The sequence below is a fragment of the Diplotaxodon limnothrissa genome, linkage group LG14 (assembly GCF_057381915.1).
Source record: "Diplotaxodon limnothrissa isolate DT_005_m linkage group LG14, D_limnothrissa_male_GT1.1, whole genome shotgun sequence".
NCBI classification, from domain to species: Eukaryota; Metazoa; Chordata; class Actinopteri; order Cichliformes; family Cichlidae; genus Diplotaxodon; species Diplotaxodon limnothrissa.
Genome location: NC_140609.1, coordinates 24,799,790 through 24,820,816, shown reverse-complemented (window position 1 = coordinate 24,820,816; position 21,027 = coordinate 24,799,790).

Below are 21,027 nucleotides of genomic sequence, written 5' to 3'. Positions count from 1 at the left end.
CATGAAAATGTTTTAAAATGTGATCTTTTTAATCTTTTTGTTACCTAAATAATTGAAGAACATGTAACTCAATTGAATTAATTCATTAACTGAAATATGTTTACTCAATAATGCATTATAGAAAAAATTAACTTGATTAGGGATTGCATTACTTTTCAACTGTTTAAATTTAAAAAATCCAGAATTAGTTATTAGTGATATTACTTACAAGTTGCTATCAGTAATGCATTAAATGTTCAACGCTCATTTCCATCCAAACCATGTTGCTCTGTTTTTGAACGCATCCTGTGTAACTACTGTTACACAGCTAATTAGTGCACAGTGTTGTTAACTTATACATGCAGTAATGCAATATGACCATTATCTTTCAAAGCCTTAAAAAGCTAAAGTAGTAACTAGGATATCCAAGCTAGTGTTGGTTTGAAATTAACAGTAGCTAACACCTTAGCTATCAGTGTAACAGGAAGCAAGGCATGCAAGAATGTTAGCATACAGCTTAACGGTCACATAAGCTAAACTGCTATCAGCTAATATTGTTTGTCATTTGAAATTTTTGTGACTGTTATTTCTATGCCTCTTTTTTGCACTGAACTAAATTGTAAATGGCAACTATTTGCACTTTTTGAACCATACAATTGAATGTATAAATGTACTGTAAAGCATGATTTATTTGAAAGATAAAGCTTGTAACTGTCAAATGGTTAGTTGACAATACCATTATTATAAGCACCCCAGTTCTCACTGATCCCTCTAAAAATGCAATATTTCTGTTTCTTTGTAAGTACCTACTTTTAATCACCTTGACCCAAGTTATTTTTATATATGTGACTTTCGGGAAGATGTTTGGCATTTATTGTACTGTGTCTTTACTAAATTGGTAAGAACATACCTTTAAGCTACTAACAGGACAAGCTCATGATATACAGTATATATATTATATATTATATTGCATGTTTATATTTAATATTTAATAGCACCTCCTGTATTATTAAGTTTTAAATAAATAAGAAGATAAGAATAATTGAATGTGTGTGTGATTTTTTTTATTACTTTTATTACTTATTATTTTATTTATTACTTTATTACTTTTTATTACATAACAATTTATTGGACTATATATATACATAACTATTACTACATTTTATATACACATTGTTTATTTGTATATTCGTAGATATTCAACAGAATTAGATAATAAATCAATACTCTGTGCTTATTTTTCTTACTTTACTTTACGGATACCCATATGGATACCACATACCCAAAACATACTAGGGAGTGCATAATTTTTTCATTTTTTGGTTTGTTTGTTTTTTTGCTCTTTTTAAAATTCTTTATAAAACACAATGTCATCGGATTTGATTTAAGGTCCAGATTTTTCCTTGGGATTTAATGTTGCAGTCACATGCTGCTGTTCAACCATTTAGAAACATCTCATTATATTTAATACATTACACTGGGTTATATGTTGTAGATGTAGATCTTGTGGCTCGAGCATGCTCCCCTCCAGCTACAGGACTTTACAGGACTACCTGGAGACCTTCACTCTGTCTGTCCTTTTCTACTCTAAGTGGTGTGTAGTGAATGTGACAGTGACCAAAACCACCTGAGTTCTTCCTAACCGGAAACCCTGGAAGACGAATGAAGAACAGGCTCTGATCAGAACTCGAAACACAGCCTTCAGGCTGGGGGACAGTTCTCTGGAGAGCACTGCCAGAGCCAACCCGAGGAGGGGCATCAAACAAGCCAAGGAGACCTCCAGGAGAAGGATTAAGGGCTTCCAGACAGACAACCACCGCCAAGTGTAGAGAGGCAGTCAAGCCCTCACCAACTTCAAAGGCCAGAGCCCCCCAACCCCCGACAGCAGCCTTTCTCATGAAAACCAGGACCAAGACAGGTGACGCCTTTGCACCATGCCCACCACCGGTTTGACCTGCTGCCCTTCGGTCTGTGCCTAGGGTCAATCAGGTCCCACACCTCTAGACTCACTCCAATATCCTACTCGTGTTGTAGTTTTATAAACATCTCTCACTACCTAGCCTTGTTTACCAGTTTGCTTGGTTTTTGACAGCCGTGTACTTAACTTGTCTGTGTCCTCCTTTCTCCAGAGAGCCTGAAGGAAAGGTCAGCCTCATTCTTACCTTCTTTTTCTCCACTCTGTCACATCCTTTTAGACTCCGATTGAAACCTCTATTCCACAGGTGTCAAACTCCAGGCCTCAAGGGACCCTGTCCTGCAGGTTTTATATGTGTCCTTGATCCAACGCAGGGGATTTAAATGGCTAAATTACCTCCCCAACATGTCTTGAAGTTCTCCAGAAACCTGGTAATGAACTAATCATTTGATTCAGGTGTGTTCACCCAGGGTGTTATCTAAAACCTGCAGGACACCGCCCTCGAGGCCTGGAGTTCGACACCCCTGCTCTATTCTGTCAAAAGAGAGGGGAGCTGTTGATTCCTGTTTAACACTTAACTGAAGCATATATATCTGATATTCTAGCCCCCATAAACTCTTTACAGACACTTAGCAGAGAATTCACCTTTTTACCATTGAAGACATACCTGTTGACAGACCAGGGTTTTTTAAAGCCTGTGGGCAACACTCAGCCTCTTAACCCTTCCACTCTGGTCCGCGTGCAGTCACTTGTAAACAATAAAAGATAACTGAAAACTATTTCATGCTATGCAGGGTGTGATGCTTTTATTTTGAAGTTTTGACTTTTATTTATGTATGGATGCATGCAAGTGAATCCTTCAAAGTTATGTCGTGTTTGTCACTGAAGAAACAACAGTAGCTTTGAGCTCACATCAGTTTCCTGTTACAATCACTTCATGACATAATGCATGCAGGATTTGTGACCGAGCACAACTTTATAACAAGCATTACTCATTCGCAGATGCAAACAGTGAGAGGTTTCATAAACATTCAAGCACACAGAATGAAACTGCTAACATGACATGATGACAAGACAAGACTGGCAAAAACACTGTAAGACGATTCATGTGAAAATGCCTTACTGCTGATTTCCACCAGCTTGACATTTACTGACATTTGTGACCCTTTGGAAAAAATTATAGCCAACCCCTGTTCTAAATGATGCAGGCTACTGTATATTTTACATGACACAAAAACAAGACTGGCAAAAACACTGTTTGTAAGATAATTCATGTGAAAATGCCTAACTGCTGATTTCCACTAGCTCAACATTTATTTAAAAAACACAGATGTGTCTTTATATGAAACCTGCATATATAATACAAAAATGTTACAGCACCCTTTAAAAATCTGGGAACAATTTAAAATAAAGTTAATATTTAAAAACTTAATCATGTACTTTAGAAATCAGAATATAAGACTGACTTTTTTGGCTTCATCACACAACCACATAATACATAACATGAAAGCGATATGCTTATCCTTTCTTTTCGATTATTCTTGTCACATTGGAAGGTATGCAAGTGAACAGTATTTGAAAGTGATGTCTTTAAGAAACAGGGAAAAAATACAGCAAAGTGCTGACAGTGGACTACAGAGATGGATCTGGGCCTCCAGTTGATCATATACTGTACACCAAAGCCCCATCAGAAACGATATCAGTGGAAGGGTGTCGATTTATGTTTGCATTATGTTAAACAGACCGTTGCATCTATTTCCCATTTTGCTGGCAAAATATGAAGAAGCGTGGGAGGCTTGTGACCTTTGCTGAGAATGATGTATGGAGTCATTTTTGAAACAATAAACAACCTCTCCCTATCTTCTGATCTTGTGTGTTTTTTCTAACAATGACTATGTGGAAGGGAATTTAAAATGCTCAAAGTCGAGGAAACACGTTGCAGCTGGCACTCAATCAGCCTTTACATGTGATTCTTTCCCGTTAAGCCCACAATTCCCACTGGAATATGGTGCAAATAAAAATGTACTGTGCACAACAGGGAAAACACCACTAACAGCATACTGGCAGCTTTAAGGGACACACCAAAAATACCTGACATGCCACTGAAGTGAGAGAATACTTTTTTTAGTATTTGGAGGTGGCCTCATGTTCACATTTACAAAACACAGAAGCGGTTTCTTTTACAGAAAGAAAAGGGGAAAAATATTAAAGTGGAAGCACAGAGAGTTTAGAGAAAAGCAAAAACTAGTAGAACACATATTGTCCAGTTTATAAGTGTGTTTATGACAACTGGAAGACAGCAGGTTCATTCGGTATTTTTGTGGCTCACAACGGGGAGTGAAGGTGGATCACTGAGATGCACAGATGTAAGATACAGTTAAAGCCACTTATAGACTCAGAAGCAAGTGTTACCAACATATTATCAACTGGAGAAACTGTTCTCTAAGTAGTGAGGATGTGGACTGATAAAATAATGTACAAATATTACTTGTTTTATTGCTGTTGCTTATTACCTCAAATTGCTGTAAAGCATTCATGGAAGGAAATCAGTCTCCAGCCTTTACACATGACAATGAAGAAAGGTATGCCGCCTGGAACCTTTAAGATAGCACTCAGGAACACCATTGGGGGAAAACAAGGGCGAGACAAACTTGTCTCGGTGTGATGAAACCCTGTGAATGTGTCGAATCTTTCCAGTGAATTGCTTCGCCAAGTCTGCTGGTATTGCTCATGTACAGCAGCCCTCCTGTGTGTGGGCTACATACTAGAGATGGCACGATACCACTTTTTTATGTCCGATACCGATATCATAAATTTGGATATCTGCCGATACCGATATGAATCCGATATAGTGTTTTTTAATCGACAAAACTGTTTTTTTAAATATCTTGCTGCATTTTGTATAAGTTCATACTCAAGTTTAAAACAACAACTACACTAAAGCTATTCTGTTATACCTGTATGCAAAAAAAAAAATTTCATAGTTCAGCAATACTGATCAATCTAATAAACTCAAACCTACACCATCCTCCCTATTCTGGTATTTTAAAGAGTACTTAGCGTAAATATTAAGCAACCTAACTAATAGGGTTCCAACTCCCAGCAACAACAAAAATAAATAAATAAAAAATAGGGAACCACCCCTCACGCTCCACCTCATGATGCTTAATCGACGTAATCAACCTTAATTTGATGCAGTGTGAAAAAAAATGCACAGAAATCAATTATTTTTCAAGAAATATTAAATAGATTCAACATCTTTCTTCAACAAAATTGCAGACTGCACAGATGGTACCTTCCCAAAGGAAAAAGTACTATAGCTTACTAGGGTATTTATATTAGACTTAATAGTCACTATATACAGTAATTGACTTCTATTCATTTTACATCAAATTAAAACTTTGGGTGTCAGATAATTATTTATTAAAAGCTAGACATTTTAAATGAGAATAAGAAAGAAAAGTATGTCTTTGTGCCCCCTTTTCCCTGTTAATGCCCTATCGGCCCCCCTGGCTAAACTTTGCTAGATCCGCCCCTGCACAGTTACCAGCCGTCAGCTACGTAGAAAAGGATCCTGGTGTAGAAAGTAATATTAAATAAATTCTAACAACAGCTTATCAAGCTTAAACGTGCTGCTGTTGTTCAGCCGCTGGTTTCCTCTTTCTGGTGCAAAGTGGGCCAAAAACAAACAAGAGAGACGGACTCCCGACAGAAAAGCCGATCAGCTGATCATTAAGGAGTTTCATGATTGAAATAGCAGCAAGAAGAGGCAGTCGCTTGTTAAGCTTAAGGCAGGAATGCTTTACAAACATTCAGAGATGGACTTACACACTTGCTTTACTTCTCTCGGGAATAACTTTGTCGGAGATGAAATGTTGCTAGCGAAGCTCCAAATGCTATCCAGACCACAGGTCCCTCATGCCACAGCCGCTCTATCACGTGATGCATACTGCTCCGACGTGCTAACGTTCTAAGGTGAGTTACGGCGTGTTGCAAGTTTTGTGAGGTGCTTTCGTGATAATTAATAGATCGGATTACATTTTTTATTTTTCTCCGATATCCGATCCAGTAATTTAGGTCAGTATCGGACCGATACCGATACGTAATATCGGATCGGTCCATCTCTACTACATACCAGTGAAAATGTAAACATAATGGTCCTAAATTGATAGCACCCACAAAGTTATACTAATGTGGTAAACTTTAGAGAGGGGGTCAGGAAATGAACCTATCCGGTTGTTCAGTCTGATGTCACTAGCCGTGTCTGGACCTAAACTCCACTGCAGGTCCATATATCAAACGATCACTATGGCATTACTAAGAGTTGAAAAACTGTCTAAAGTCTTTCATCTTTAATAAAATGATCAGCGTTCTGCTCTACCAGGTGTAACAATTGAGTTTAACATCCAGGCATCCATGAAAACGGAATTTATGACATTTTACGGCGTTAGAAGTTAGCAGGGAGTTAGCTCGCTAGCTTCTATCTAAATACAATATAGCATGTCCTGACTGCGGAGTTTTGGAAACAAATTAAAACGTACAGCTCTGTTATCACTTCCAGCATAAATGAAGACAGAAAACTAAACAGCAGTGACGTTTGTAGGGTTACTGAAGTTGGGCTAGCTGGTATATAATGATGTGCTACGTGACCGCTAGCGACACAGCTATGTTAGCATAATATAAACAAGCTAACTTTTTTTCCACTCGATAAAAGTTAACGTGAGTGTTCTCTGTGGTCAGGAACAAATGTAATCGCATGGCAGGATGCTGTAAAAGGACCAAACTTCAGCCAGGAGAACAACTGAGATAATCCATCCATAATACGAGGTTAGTCATTCATATACTGCTGCATGGGCTGGGCTGTAGTTACATCCTAAGGTTTTAAAAACTGAGCTTAAATAAATGATTAGCGGTAATAAAAGCCGAGGGAGGTCAACAGTGATCACTGACTGTTTTAGGAGCTTTTTGAGATCAAATAGAAGAAAATACATAACATTAAACATGTTAACAACACAAAAGCCATATTAAACGCAGACTACTTTAGGCCCGGAAGTAGGATTCGTCGTGTCATCACTGAACAACCGGATTGACAAACATTTCCGTAAGATATGTTTTTCCATTCCATTTATAGGAAGTCTATAAATGGAATGGCAGTGGTATCTCCCAGTGTGTACAAAATCTTAATGCCACTGGGGAAGTTCAGAGATGTGCAACTCCCACAGCAATTTTTCTTTTATAACAACTTCCCTTTTTACTGAATGCAATGACTTCATGGTGTAATACAACTGGGATTTTGGGGGGCGAAGGACAAATTTTATACAGGACACAACTGTTTTTATAAGCCTTAACCAGGAGTATTAAATATGACTCATTTTGGCTCCCGCATCAATGATCCGTTGCCACTCCTTCCTTCCTTCCTTCCTCCTGTCCGTTGCATTGTGCCAGTTTTTTTTTCTTGATTAACTCGGAGATGGAGATGTGGGTGGAATTTATGGCCTTTGTTTGGTGGTGTTTGCTGTCCTAAAGAAAAATGTATTTTATGGAGTAATTAAATATTGCTATCATAAAAAGACATGAATATAAGTGATAGAGGTGTTTAGGGAGGCTCTGCATGTTCGATTTGGCAGATGTTTCCTGCCAGTAAAAAGGTTCTCTGTTCAAACCTTGTAATTGGACGATGCTTTTAGGTTCTTGTGCAAGATCCTTTCAACTACTCAGGTTTTCTCCCACACAGTATTAGCACAAGACTATGTGAACTGGACAGGCAACTAACTCTGATAGGGGGGATTTGGCTCAAGTTACTTTGCTATTCCATAAAAAATAAAAAACATAATTAAACAGTGAGTGCATTCATACTGTCACTTATGTGAAACTATTCTTGCACTCACACACACTACAGCTACAAAACAAGTTATAAACAAAAATGTGCAGCAAAACTCATTAAAGTTACATTTTAAAGCGCACTGGAAGAGTCAGTCCTGTGATTAAAAACCCCATACACCGGACAACAAATTTAAAGGTAGATATCAGTAGAGTTCAGTAAATGTAGTTCAGTTTTCTTACCTATCTGCTTGAGGTGAAAATGAGGGAGGATGGAGAGCGCTGGAGGAGGATGAGAAAGATATAAGGGAAAACATACATGCACAAATGTTATATACTTTTGAAAGAGATAGTTGTGATTTTTAAATGGACACTAACTTATAACGCATGCTATGTATGTGGCCAGCCTTTAGCCACACAAATATAAAATGTTATTAGGCAGAACACTGATGTCCATCTTAGCCACTGTATTCAAGATTGCAAGACAACAAGGCGGCTTTCACAAACGTTGTCAGCTCCTATGTCTTTTTAATATATTCATTCTAAGTTTATGGGAACACATCAAGTTGTTGGAAATGTAATTGCACACTAATTAAGGTATATTTATGAGTACAGCATTCTTTTTATTTCTATTAAATGACTTCAGGTACTTACTTTACCTTTAACTCCTTTCTGATATTTATTGTGAATTTGTTATTATATGGCATATATTCTATATAAGATAAACAAGACCAATGTATTTACTATGACATCAACATCATAGAATGGTTGACCCATTCAGAAATACATCACTTCTGTTTTTCCCAGAATTTATAATGGTAAATGGCCTGTATTTATATAGCGCTTTACTAGTCCCTAAGGACCCCAAAGCGCTTTACATATCCAGTCATCCACCCATTCACACACACTGGTGATGGCAAGCTACATTGTAGCCACAGCCACCCTGGGGCGCACTGACAGAGGCGAGGCTGCCGGACACTAGCGCCACCGGGCCCTCTGACCACCACCAGTAGGCAACAGGTGAAGTGTCTTGCCCAAGGACACAACGACCGAGACTGTCCAAGCCGGGGCTCGAACCGGCAACCTTCCGATTACAAGGCGAACTCCCAACTCTTGAGCCACGATCGCCAAGTCTGCTGGTATTGCTCAGCTAATGAGTTCATTGCTTGGGTAAGACCATGGGGAAATTACACAGGATGGGTGTTGCATGAGCAGGTAGAAAGTACTATTTTTAAGCTTTCAAAGTTTATTTTCTAACTTCTTTTTTTCTTTCTTTTTCTTTATTATAATTTATATTATTATATTATTTGCCTATTCATCTCTTTCTCACAAATATTTTTTGTATTTAGGGTTTTTCCATCTAAAATATTTGTGTTTAATATTAATGTATTTATTTTTTTAAACTTTCATGAAGAAAAAGAAAGGATGACCAGTACTTTGGTCAACACAAAAACTGGAATGGGTCAAACTGACCCTTAACACAATTAGAAGGTTTATTATCTGTAGTGTATTATGACAGATGTTTAAATGTCACTGAGGCAAAAGGATATGAAGTCACAGACAAAGGTTAAAAGCTTCCTTCTTCGGTCAGAGTAAAATCCAGCCATAAATTAGTCAAAAATAAACAAAAGGAAGGACAAGGAAGGCAACTTCCTCTGGTACATTTCACAGTGGTTGCAACATAGTCTTCTCTGAGAGAGAGCACTCAGTACAGTGGGCTTAGAAATAGCACCATGGGGGTGCCACTTTTTCAGGGTGCTGAACTCTAGCCAGCGAACACTGAAGTGGATGTGTGATAATATGCTAAACTACATGCTAATAAAACTGTCTTTCTGACTCTAAATCACTGGTAATTAGGGCTGGGCGATATGACCCAAAATTCATATCTCGATATTTTTTAGCTGGATGGCGATATAAGATATATATCTCGATATATTTTTTTAAAGTCATAAAGTAAGAACAAAAAGAGAGTTCTTAGTCAAAGCTGTGTCCCAGATGTCACACAGGCACTTTTATTAACATAGAGCAGATGTACATAAAATTTACTCAAAAATAAATTATGAGCATTTATTAAATAATAATGCTCCATAAATAAAAGAAAACAATGTTGTTTTTGTGCATAACAAAAAGCTCACAATTGTGCAGTCAAAATGTAAACTAAAAGACGCTGAGCACAATAACAAAGACAGATTTCACAGCTGCTCTGTTCCCAACTTGTACTGCGTGACTGACAGCCTGGAGTTTGAAATCCGCTTCGCAACCACGTCTCTTAACAGGTGCCATTTATGGTCCTTATACACAGTAGGGTAATATTACGTTGAAGCACAGTACGTATCACTCCGCGAGGCTCAGCCGTAATCCTCCGACAATCCATCAAGCGGTGCAGCTCCGTAGCTTATCAAAGTCGTACTAAAGCATTTTTTGACAGATTGCTGAGCGCCGTGTTTCACATAAAATCGGTTCGCGGCCATCAAGCACAACCAGAATTCATACATAAGGCGCGCTGTCAACTTTTGAGAAAATGAAAGGATTTTAGTCCGTGCAGCCCCTCTGGGCTGCATGGCGTTAGCGTCGTTAGCTCGTTAGCGTGGTTAGCTAGCTAACACGTTGACGTCGTCCAGCCCCACACACGGGGCGATGCGCAGTAACTCGTTAACGGAGATTTGCCGTGTCCATCTTGTCGCTTCCTGCAGGTGAAGCGATGGGGGAGGAGGGGGAGTTGTGTTCAGTGAAGGAGAGGCGAGGCCGAGTAACGTTGCGTAAAGACGAAAGTGGACGAAAGAGAGGCAAACTTGTGGCTCCACAAGTATAATTATAACGTAACATAGACTATATCGATATAAAGGATATTGTCACATCTTATATCTCGTATAAAAATATATCGATATTTTTTAAAAACTCGATATATCGCCCAGCTCTACTGGTAATGGTTTTTATTGGAGGTGAAACTCATTGGATTTACAAACAGTTTCCATTTCAGGCCACAGCATGTGCTCCTGGTGTTTTTGGCAAATGCCTTTGTGATGAAGCTAAAGTCAAAACTATATGCTATAGAATCAGAGACATATGCCAACCAGGGAATAGAGAACTGCTCGTGACTGTTTAGCATTGCTCCTTCACAGCATGAAAGTTCTGGATTTCTACCTAGGTTCTACCTAAGGTTGCATGGTTTTCCTTGCATTGTCTCGCTCAGTCCAAAGATATGTATGTTAGATTAAATTCTGATTCCAAATTGCCCATAGGTGTATGTGAAAGGTAAATAGAGAGTGAAAGTATATGGAATAACTCAGTTGGTGAATAATCTGTGAAATGTTTATTGCTTTGAGTTTTCAGTTAGTCCATATACAATGCAGTCCATATACCTTTAAAGCAGGTGTCAAACATAAGGCCTGGGGTCCAGAGTCAGCACAGCAAAGACTCCAATCCATCTTTGGAAAATATGAATGACGGCATAAATTTAGACTTTTTAACTGTTTTTTCCTTCAGATTTACAGCCTGTCCTACTGATAAAGAACTCCCCACAAGAATTCATGCTACAAAAACATAACTAGTAATAGATAAACGTTTAAATAATGCTTATCCTGTTATTTTTCACCAGTTGCCTTAGAGTTTAACTTGCTTCCGATTTTTATCCTCTCATATCTATTTCCTTATGTATGTATGACTAATGACGCTATGCTTACAATTATGGGTAAAAAGCTGCTTTCATCCGGTCGTTAAGTGATGACGTGACGAATCCTACTTGCGGGCCTAAAGTAGTCTGCGTTTAGTCAAGTCAAGGCTGACCAAAGTGCTGTACAATAAAATACAAATATAAAATACAATAAAACACAAGTACATAAAACACCTCACTGATAGTTAAACCTTGCTAAAAGCCAATGAGAAGAGGTGAGTTTTAAGAGCAGTTTTAAAAGTTACTAGGCTTGTGGAGAATCTGATGTGAGGAGGTAAACTGTTCCACAGTCTGGGTGCAGCCACAGCAAAAGCCCTCTCTCCCCTAGTCTTTAATCTGTACCTGGGAACATCTAAAAGCATCAGGTCTGCTGACCTCAAAGATCTCCTGGGGCGGTAAATGCTAAGAAGCTCTGCCAGGTAAGGAGGTGCAGTACCGTTAAGAACCTTAAAAACCAGCAGTAAAATTTTAAAATCAATCCTAAAAGCAACTGGGAGCCAGTGGAGAGAGCAGAGGACCGGAGTGATGTGGTCTCTCTTTTTGGAGTTTAATATGGCTTTTGTGTTGTTAACATGTTTAATGTTATGTATTTTCTTCTATTTAATCTCAAAAAGCTCCTAAAACAGTCAGTGATCACTGTTGACCTCCCTCGGCTTTTATTACCGCTAATCATTTATTTAAGCTCAGTTTTTAAAACCTTAGGATGTAACTACAGCCCAGCCCATGCAGCAGCATATGAATGACTAACCTCGTATTGTGGATGGATTATCTCAGTTGTTCTCCTGGCTGAAGTTTGGTCCTTTTACAGCATCCTGCCATGCGATTACATTTGTTCCTGACCACCGAGAACACTCACGTTAACTTTTATCGAGTGGAAAAAAAGTTAGCTTGTTTATATTATGCTAACATAGCTGTGTCGCTAGCGGTCACGTAGCACATCATTATATACCAGCTAGCCCAACTTCAGTAACCCTACAAACGTCACTGCTGTTTAGTTTTCTGTCTTCATTTATGCTGGAAGTGATAACAGAGCTGTACGTTTTAATTTGTTTCCAAAATCAAAACCAGGACATGCTATATTGTATTTAGATAGAAGCTAGCGAGCTAACTTCCTGCTAACTTCTAACTCCATTAAATGTCATAAATTCCGTTTTCATGGATGCCTGGATGTTAAACTCAATTGTTACACCCAGTAGAGCAGAACGCTGATCATTTTATTAAAGATGAAAGACTTTAGACAGTTTTTCAACTCTCAGTAATGCCATAGTGATCGTTTGATATATGGACCTGCAGCGGAGTTTAGGCCCAGACACGGCTAGTGACGTCAGACTTAACGACCGGATTGAGGGAGGCTCTGCATGTTTGATTTGGCAGATGTTAATACCAAGCCACCCTTCCTAACACAAAACCAAAGGAACTCTCAGGGATTGTATGTGTGCCTGGAAAATGACCCCAATGCTGTTCCAGTAAACGAATAATTATATGACGGTAAAGCAGAATGAGTCAAAGCACACCTGCCACAACTTGAATCCCAATTTCATCCCTGGGCTTCTTCTAAGATTAACAATCAATCACTGAAGTATATGCTACCCAAGGTTAGCCATGTCACAGTTCAGTGACCAAAAAGTAAGTTTCCCCTAACCACGGAAATCCACATTTCTGCTGCTGTTTATAGATCTTCTCACTAGTTCCTGGCTTATAGAAATTTAAAATGTCTTCTGACTTCCAGGAAGTTGATTCTGTTTATCTGGACAAATTATTATCAGTGGGAGAAACATTTAGTCACTCATCTTCACTCAGCTGACTTCCTCAATCTCACCTCAGCCTTATAACCATTATAAAATGACCAAAATTAGCACCACTGAGCATGAGAACCATTAGGAGATTTTCAGAAACCACAAGCCGCAGGCATATAAAGGTAGGCCTTTATACCCAGAGAAGAATCAAGCAGGCTTTTGTAGTGTTCAAATTTTTCAGAAGGGAGTACAGGAAAAAGTATCTATCATTTAAAAATATTTAATTTTCTTCAGCAGTTGAAATTACTAGTTACAGTGCTGGACCTTTCTGTGAGTTCAGGCCATACAGTTTTTATACTGCGAGAATACCAAATGATGTCTGTCTTCTTCCAGAACTTATCCTGATGTCTCCATTCGACCTCCTCTTCGCCCACATCCGCTCCTCGTCGACCTCCTATCTGCACCTGCATCACAAAGACACACACGAAAACACTTCAAACTTCTGCAGCCAATGCTTAAGCGCAGTAATATCTGACTCTCCAGACTTGATTTTAGCTCCATTGTAACTGAAATTTTATAGCGGGCATCCATCAGAACACATATCGCATTCCAATTCAGTTTTCTTTATTTCATTAAAACTTTAAATAATGAAGCCCTTCTGTAAAAGTGAATTTATTCTAACAGTAGCCCACTGTTGGAAAGAAAGCACATTTGGCTTCTTTCATGCTCCACTTAGTTGCACATCAGTGGACAGGGTCTTTGAGAGAAAGAGTTTCTGCTAAAGCTGCTGTGACAAGCTACACCTCACAAATTCATTTGGAATTAACTTATCCAAGTAGTTTTATTGCCTAAAAAGGGAGCAAAAGTAAAATTCTCCTAAATTACTCATGCTAACATTCCACAAAATAAATAACACTTCAATGTACAGCATAATCTCTCAACAGCCAGTACAGACTCTCATGCTAATAGTTGAAGAGAGTTTAAGTTGTATGAGTGTGTTTTTAAACAGCATTCTATCTATTCCAGACATACTCACAGTCTGCCAGATGACTAGATAATAAACTATTGCATTTCAGCTATACCAGGGGACAAACCAGACACAGTTATAATGGATGAAGGCTTATTCTAAATTATGTAAATGATAAAATGATTCTGAAAGTGGTCCAGTGTTAAAAAAAAACCTCTCTATGAATGCGCACACACCATAGGGTCAACAGCAGTCATCTCTACACAACTCTCCTCAGAGTTCCAGTTTACTGGTATTGAGACCTAATAAACAGTCTAAATACTTTGGTAGGAATTTAAATGGGCAGCCTAAACCACATGCAACTAAATGAAAACAGTTCTGAACTAGCGGATCAAAATTCCTCAGTGGTTCAAAGTTCAAACAGTACTTTGCAGATACTGAGTGTTTGTTTGACCCCAAATCATATTGCTAGCCATAAAGAATTCACTGATGATAGAGATTTTATCTTTTTTCAACAGATTAAATTAAACCTCGTGCACTTAATGTAAAATGCAAAATCTATAACTGTTCTGTAACAGTGACTAGTACTTACAATACTCATGGTCCTGAGTTTTCGACTCAATGTGTAGTTCTTTTTTAATTTTGTTATCTTCGAATGATTTGTAAGGGCTCTTTATGGCTTTGTGTGCTCAGATCTTAGCTTCAGTTCCGGATGACTTGAAGTTTATTTAATTAAATTCCTTTTGTGGTCCCATTCTTCTTAGTTTAATTAGTCAAGTTAAAAAATATTTTCCTGTTCTGGTCAGTTGTGGTTGAGCCAAGCGTCTAGTCTGCATCTTAGTCTATTTCCTGTTTTATTTTGACAGCTTGTGTCCTGTGTTCAGTTTTGCTTCTTCCTGTGTCATTATGTCTTTTCATCCCAGCTATGTTACCCGTGTGTTTCCACTTCCCTCATCATACCGTTTCCCTTTCGTCATTGGTGGGTACGTTCCATGATCCACCTTTCCTTTGTTAAAGTGTTTAGTGTTTTGTCATGGTCCCTGTGTATCTCAGGCCGGCCCCACGAGGCTACATTTATTTATTGTAATACTGCTCTCTCTCATGCCTGGGCAGATCTCACTGCGGGCCTCCACCTTTGGCCCACGCACCAAAGGTGCGTCTCGCTTTCGTTCACTTCCATCTCAGCTGTGTTGTCTGCATTTGGGTCCTCACTTAAAACATATGATCTGCCGCCAGTAATCATGACACAGCTGGGAAAAGTTGGTTTAGTCATTTTTGTTCAAAGCACATCATGTAAGCCAGCGGTCCCCAACCCCCAGGCCATGGACCAGTACTGGAAGGGATAACAGGACTAATTACTGCCGTCAGCTGATCCCATGTGTAAATAATGCAGCTTTCCATTTGTCCAAAAAAAAAAAAAAAAAACCAAGCAAAACAAAAAGGGTTACTTTCTTTTGTTTGACATATTCTCATGATGAAAAATAACTGTTTCCTAACAGTCATGTTTATGTGCGATAAACACCCACTCAGTAGACATAATTCAGCTCCACACTCATTAGTTGTGATTTCCTGCCTGAGGAAACCATTGCTGAGACAGCACACATTTCCTGAAGTTGTGATCAAGAACCGCTAAGAGGTCTCCAGAAACCACAGACCATTGGATGTAGGCCATCGACTTTGCTCAAAGCCTGCTGGCAGAACTGATCTGCAAAGTCTGCCAGCAGAGTCATTTAGGGCCAAATGACAATTAAATTCTCTAAATTCTCTATTCTCTCTCATTACAATTTTAATGAATAAAGTCGTACTGTAAAAGGGATTTTGTTCTAAAATTACCTCACTGTTGAATAAATACATCATTTTTGCCATTATTCACTATCATGCAGACCAATGGAAAAGGTCTTTGAGAGACACAAAGGTGAGGTGGTAAAGTTGTTGTCTGGTGACAAGCTACTCCTCAGCTACACGCCAGGATACATCCCAAATAGACCTATCCAAGTAGTTTTAGTGACTAAATGATGTAGAACAATGTAAAAACAAAAAACAACAAAAAAAAACGTAGACTAACAGAACGGCACACAAAAAACAATACAGCAAGAGTAAAATTCTCATAAAAACCCACATTATCAACAGCATTACTAATTCTGCCATATGCAACTAATTCATCGACAGACAGGCCAGACTCTGTCATGCTGATATATGGGGCCAGCTTAATGCAATACAAAATGTCCTCATCAGATACCTCGCATCTCATGACACGCCACAGTTCATTATTACTGTGTAAGGCACTGGGCCTGCTGGTATCTCACAGTTTACTACACAGCAGCCATCACTACAATTTCCTTCACAGAGTAGCTCTGGGGAAAATGTCAATCAAATTAGGAGGTATCCACAAGCAAGGAAATTCCATAATTCCAGTTGTTGTTGTTTTGAATTACGTCTGTTCTCTATTATTATTTTAACATTTAAAAAAAACCCATACTGTCTGTTTGTTAGCCACTAGTCATCCACTTCAAGACTGGGTATACATGTTTAACTTCTCATTATCACCAAAACAGAAATAACTAATCAGGCCATCACAGCAACTCAGCCCATGTACACAGCAAAATCTCCAGTGTTAAATTAACACTAGAGAGTGTCTATATGGGTCCACACCTCTGAGTGTTAAATACAACACTGAGTGTTAAATTAACACTTTTGACAGTGTTATATGTTTAAAAGTAACCTAGTCAGTTTTGAAGATTAACAAATACTAACACTGAGCAGTGCTGATTTTCTAACACTGCAATATTTCTAACATTTTGAGTTATTTTCCAGTGTTAGAAAATCAGCACTGCTCAGTGTTAGTCTTTGTTAATCTTCAAAACTGACTAGGTTACTTTTAAACATATAACACTGTCAAAAGTGTTAATTTAACACTCAACAGTGTTGTATTTAACACTCAAAGGTGTGGACCCATATAGACACTCTCCAGTGTTAATTTAACACTGGAGATTTTGCTGTGTAGGCATGCACAAGTGGTCAAGACCCATAGTATACCACTCCTCTCAGGTAAGAAAAGGAATCTGAGCCTATAATTCACTTACCTAAATTGGACAGTAAAAGATTACAGAAACATTGCCTGGGCTTGTTTTTGCCCCCCACAGATGTGTGGGTGTTTTTTCTCTCTGTTTTCTAAATGCTTATAACTGTCAATCACCCATTAACACCCAGATGGAGGCATGGGAAACAATACCGGGTTTAGTTTCTTTCCCAAATACTAAACTGGTGAACAACCCACTCTACCTTCCGAGTTAGAGCCAGGGGATGTGCAGTGGATGTGCCCCACACCTTATAGGTGCCGGACACCCAGAGAAGAGGAGATATGAAAAGGATTTGTTTTGAATACAAATAAATATTTAAAGTTCTAAATGCTATCTTTATTTACCACAACCCCCAATCACCAGACATCAAGACCTATATCTGTTTTATGATCAAAGTAAAAAGAAACTCAAGGCTCATAATTTGTTTTGATTTCTCATTTCCCAAAAGAAATGAGATGACAAACATTGCTTAGATAGCAGGCATATTCACAAAATTGCGAGTGAGAACTACCAAGAAGTCTCCAGACACTATAAGCCGTGGGAGGTAGGCCATGAATGGTCAGAGATGCTTATGATGAAGTCCTACTGTATAAAGCGAATTTACTCTAACAGTATCCCACTGTTGGAAAGAAAACACATTTCTGCCTTCTTCCATGCTCCACTTCCTTACACATCAGTGGACAGGGTTTTCACCAGATCCTCCCAAATTCATTTGAATTAACCTATCCAAGTAGTTTTGTCTAAAAAATGAGGCATGAGTAAAATTCTCCTCAATTACTCATGCCAACATTTTTTGACAAATACCCAGACCAGACTCTCACGGTAATAGCTGGAGACACTTTAGGTCGTGTGGGTGTGTTTTTAAACAGGATTCTATCCATTCCAGACATATTGAACTATGCCGTTTCAACTGTACCAGGAGACAGACCAGACAGTTTACTAAACACATTCACTAAAAATCTAACTTGAAAAGATTTACTGAGCCATTAAGACACCGACACAGCTAAAACATGAACATAACCATGCTGCAAGGATGCTGATTGGTCTGAACCAAAAGCACACAGCTGGACCCCTGAAAAAATGGATCACCCTCTGATTACAGCCTCACAAATCTCACAAGAATGTTTCTGTCTGCCATAGTAAGGGCTTCAGCACCCAACAATCTGATTTTTGTACAGCTACTTTTCATTTCATTTTAGTCACAGGCCACAACTAACAACAACTAATGGTTGATGGATGCATTGCTGTGACATATTTTTCTATTGGTGTGAAACTACTGTTGTGTTGGAATCTATCATATATGTGGGATGCTTATAATTAGATTTTTATGGTTGTTGTTTTTTCCAGGGAGCTTTGTTGTTAACTGAGCTGTCAGTTCAAGATCATCCTCACTGAAGATCTCCCAGTTAATTTACCTCCATTATGTCAAACACCTAAATATTTATAGATGAGGGAGTGGTGCTATTCTCCTTTGATGAGTCAGTGTAGTTAAGAAAAGGGTAAATAACCAAATCCCTGCTACTCTAATAACAAGAAGACCAGTGGTTGTATTTTGATGTGATATTGTTAGGGTAACACAGGGTGTCACACAATCTGGCATCTATAACTGGGTATAAAATACAAAAAAAAAAAAGGCTGAGTGTTAGGATTGGTAGTGTTGGTTGCAGATGATTGCTTTCTTTTATCCATTAGTTCTTGGAACTTAATCTTTCATGTCTAAAACTTCACGAAGAGATGAATACTGAGTCACTCTCAGTGTTGTGACAGGCCAGCTTTAGCTGGTGGGTAGGCAATCCTAGAGCAATGTTTCCCTCTGCTGGAGTATTTGTAAATCACATTAAAATGTTCCTCACTGATGTTCACATAGAAATTACACTATATCCTTCTGAGAAGCGAGGAAAAAATAATCTTCCCATTAAACCTTTTTTGGAATTTCCTTCCCCTTTGGAGTTAAAAGAGGCCACCCAAACACCTGAGATATCAATGGAAAGTCGAGGATTTCCTCTATGTCATACATCAGGACCTAAGAGGGTAGCTCAAATAAGTCAAAAGATACAGACCAAAAACAAATGCCCATTACAGAGGACATAAAAAAATAAGCTGTTTCTCAGGAGGATATACTCTGTATCAGAATGCTGAAACTACAGTTTTACTGGACTGCTTATGCCTCACCAAAAACAGCTATTATTGATAAACCTTTTTCCTGTGGTTTAGTTGGAAAACACCGTGAAAACTGTAAGCCAAACTGCGTGAAAAACCAAATTGACACTTGAAATTGCTCCATCCACTTACTAGAAAGAAAGTGCTGTACGCTGGACCAGTGGATGTTTCAAGCAAAACTATATGAGCATGGTGACAAATGAATTTCAAAGAGATGTATTCAAAATAGCACACTGCTTCACACTTTTGAAAGAAGTGCTGCCTTCATAGGACTAATCAGAAGCAGGAAACGACAGAGAATGTACAGGATCAAGGTCACATCATGTTCTCATCACTCACCATAAACAAGCTGCTGGGGAGTTTATGAGGAATCAAAGTGAGACAAAACACCTCCTCTAAAGGATCCTGGTGCAGTTGTGTGGCTTGCACTCAAGTCTGATTACTGTGTTCACAAACAAACTACACTGAAGTGGAAAATTAAACCAGAGCTCAATTTAAACAGACTAAACAGCCCAGCTATGAAAACGCGCTGCTCCTATTCTAGGAGGAGATGGTGGAGGAAGAAGTCCAAGGAGACAATTAGTGTCAGAAGAAATTCACTCCACTCTTATTGGCCATCTTCACAAACTTCAGAGAGTACTTCTTCTGAGAGACAACCACATGGTGGAGACAAAGGTTGTTAATAGAGCCTCATTAGAGGGAGTTTGTGAATATGGTCATCACCAACAAGATGAGAGATTCAAAGGAGAACACTTGAAACCCAGCACATATTTAAGTGGATAAATACTGTCAGATGTTCTAGGAATTGAGGAATTGGGAGCATGAAATAGTTTAAAATGTCTTGGTATGCTGATGCATTAAGAGTTCCTTTCACTGGAACTAAGGGTCCAAGCCCAGCAGCATTCAGCCCCACACCATATTCACACCGTATCAAACTCTACACTTGGCACATTAAATGTCATGGTTCGGCCGTGTGGCAGGCAGAACTGGACCAAAACGCAGGACTCGGAGACAAGGGTGAACTAAAAGAGGCAGCCGTATTGCGTTGTAGCTGAAAACTCCATTAAATAAACTTGCAAAAATAAAACCTAAACTAGAACCTGGAAACGAATAACTGAACACTGAGAAGCTAGAAACTAGGCTCACCGCCACAGGGCGCACTGAAGAAAAAACCACACAGCATTATGAGGGCACAACACTGACAGAAAGAAACACGGGGCTTAAATACACTGAAGGATAACGAGGGGATGAGACACAGCAGGAGAGCACAGCAGAGAGTAAGCAAACATAATAAGACAAGCAAAATTAGATACACTGCACACAGGAGAGTGACTATCAAAATAAAGCAGGAAACATGGCACAATTCACAAAGACACAGACTAGACACTGAGACATGAAACATGACAGACCTGGACACAGAGGAAACATGAAACACAGAGACAAAAAGGTAACCAAACATGGAACACTGGGAAGGTACAGAAGCAAGAAGCTAGAAGTATAAAACATAACATCAAGAGAACTAAAGCCAGGAATAGCAAATAAGAAATACAAATTAAACAGATACAAAACACTGGGTTAGCGACCAAGGACTGTGACAATACAGTCATGTATCACTCAGCCATGGAAACATATTCCATGAAGCTTTCTGCGCACTGTTCTTGAGCTAATCTGAAGGCCACATGAAGTTTGGAGGTCTA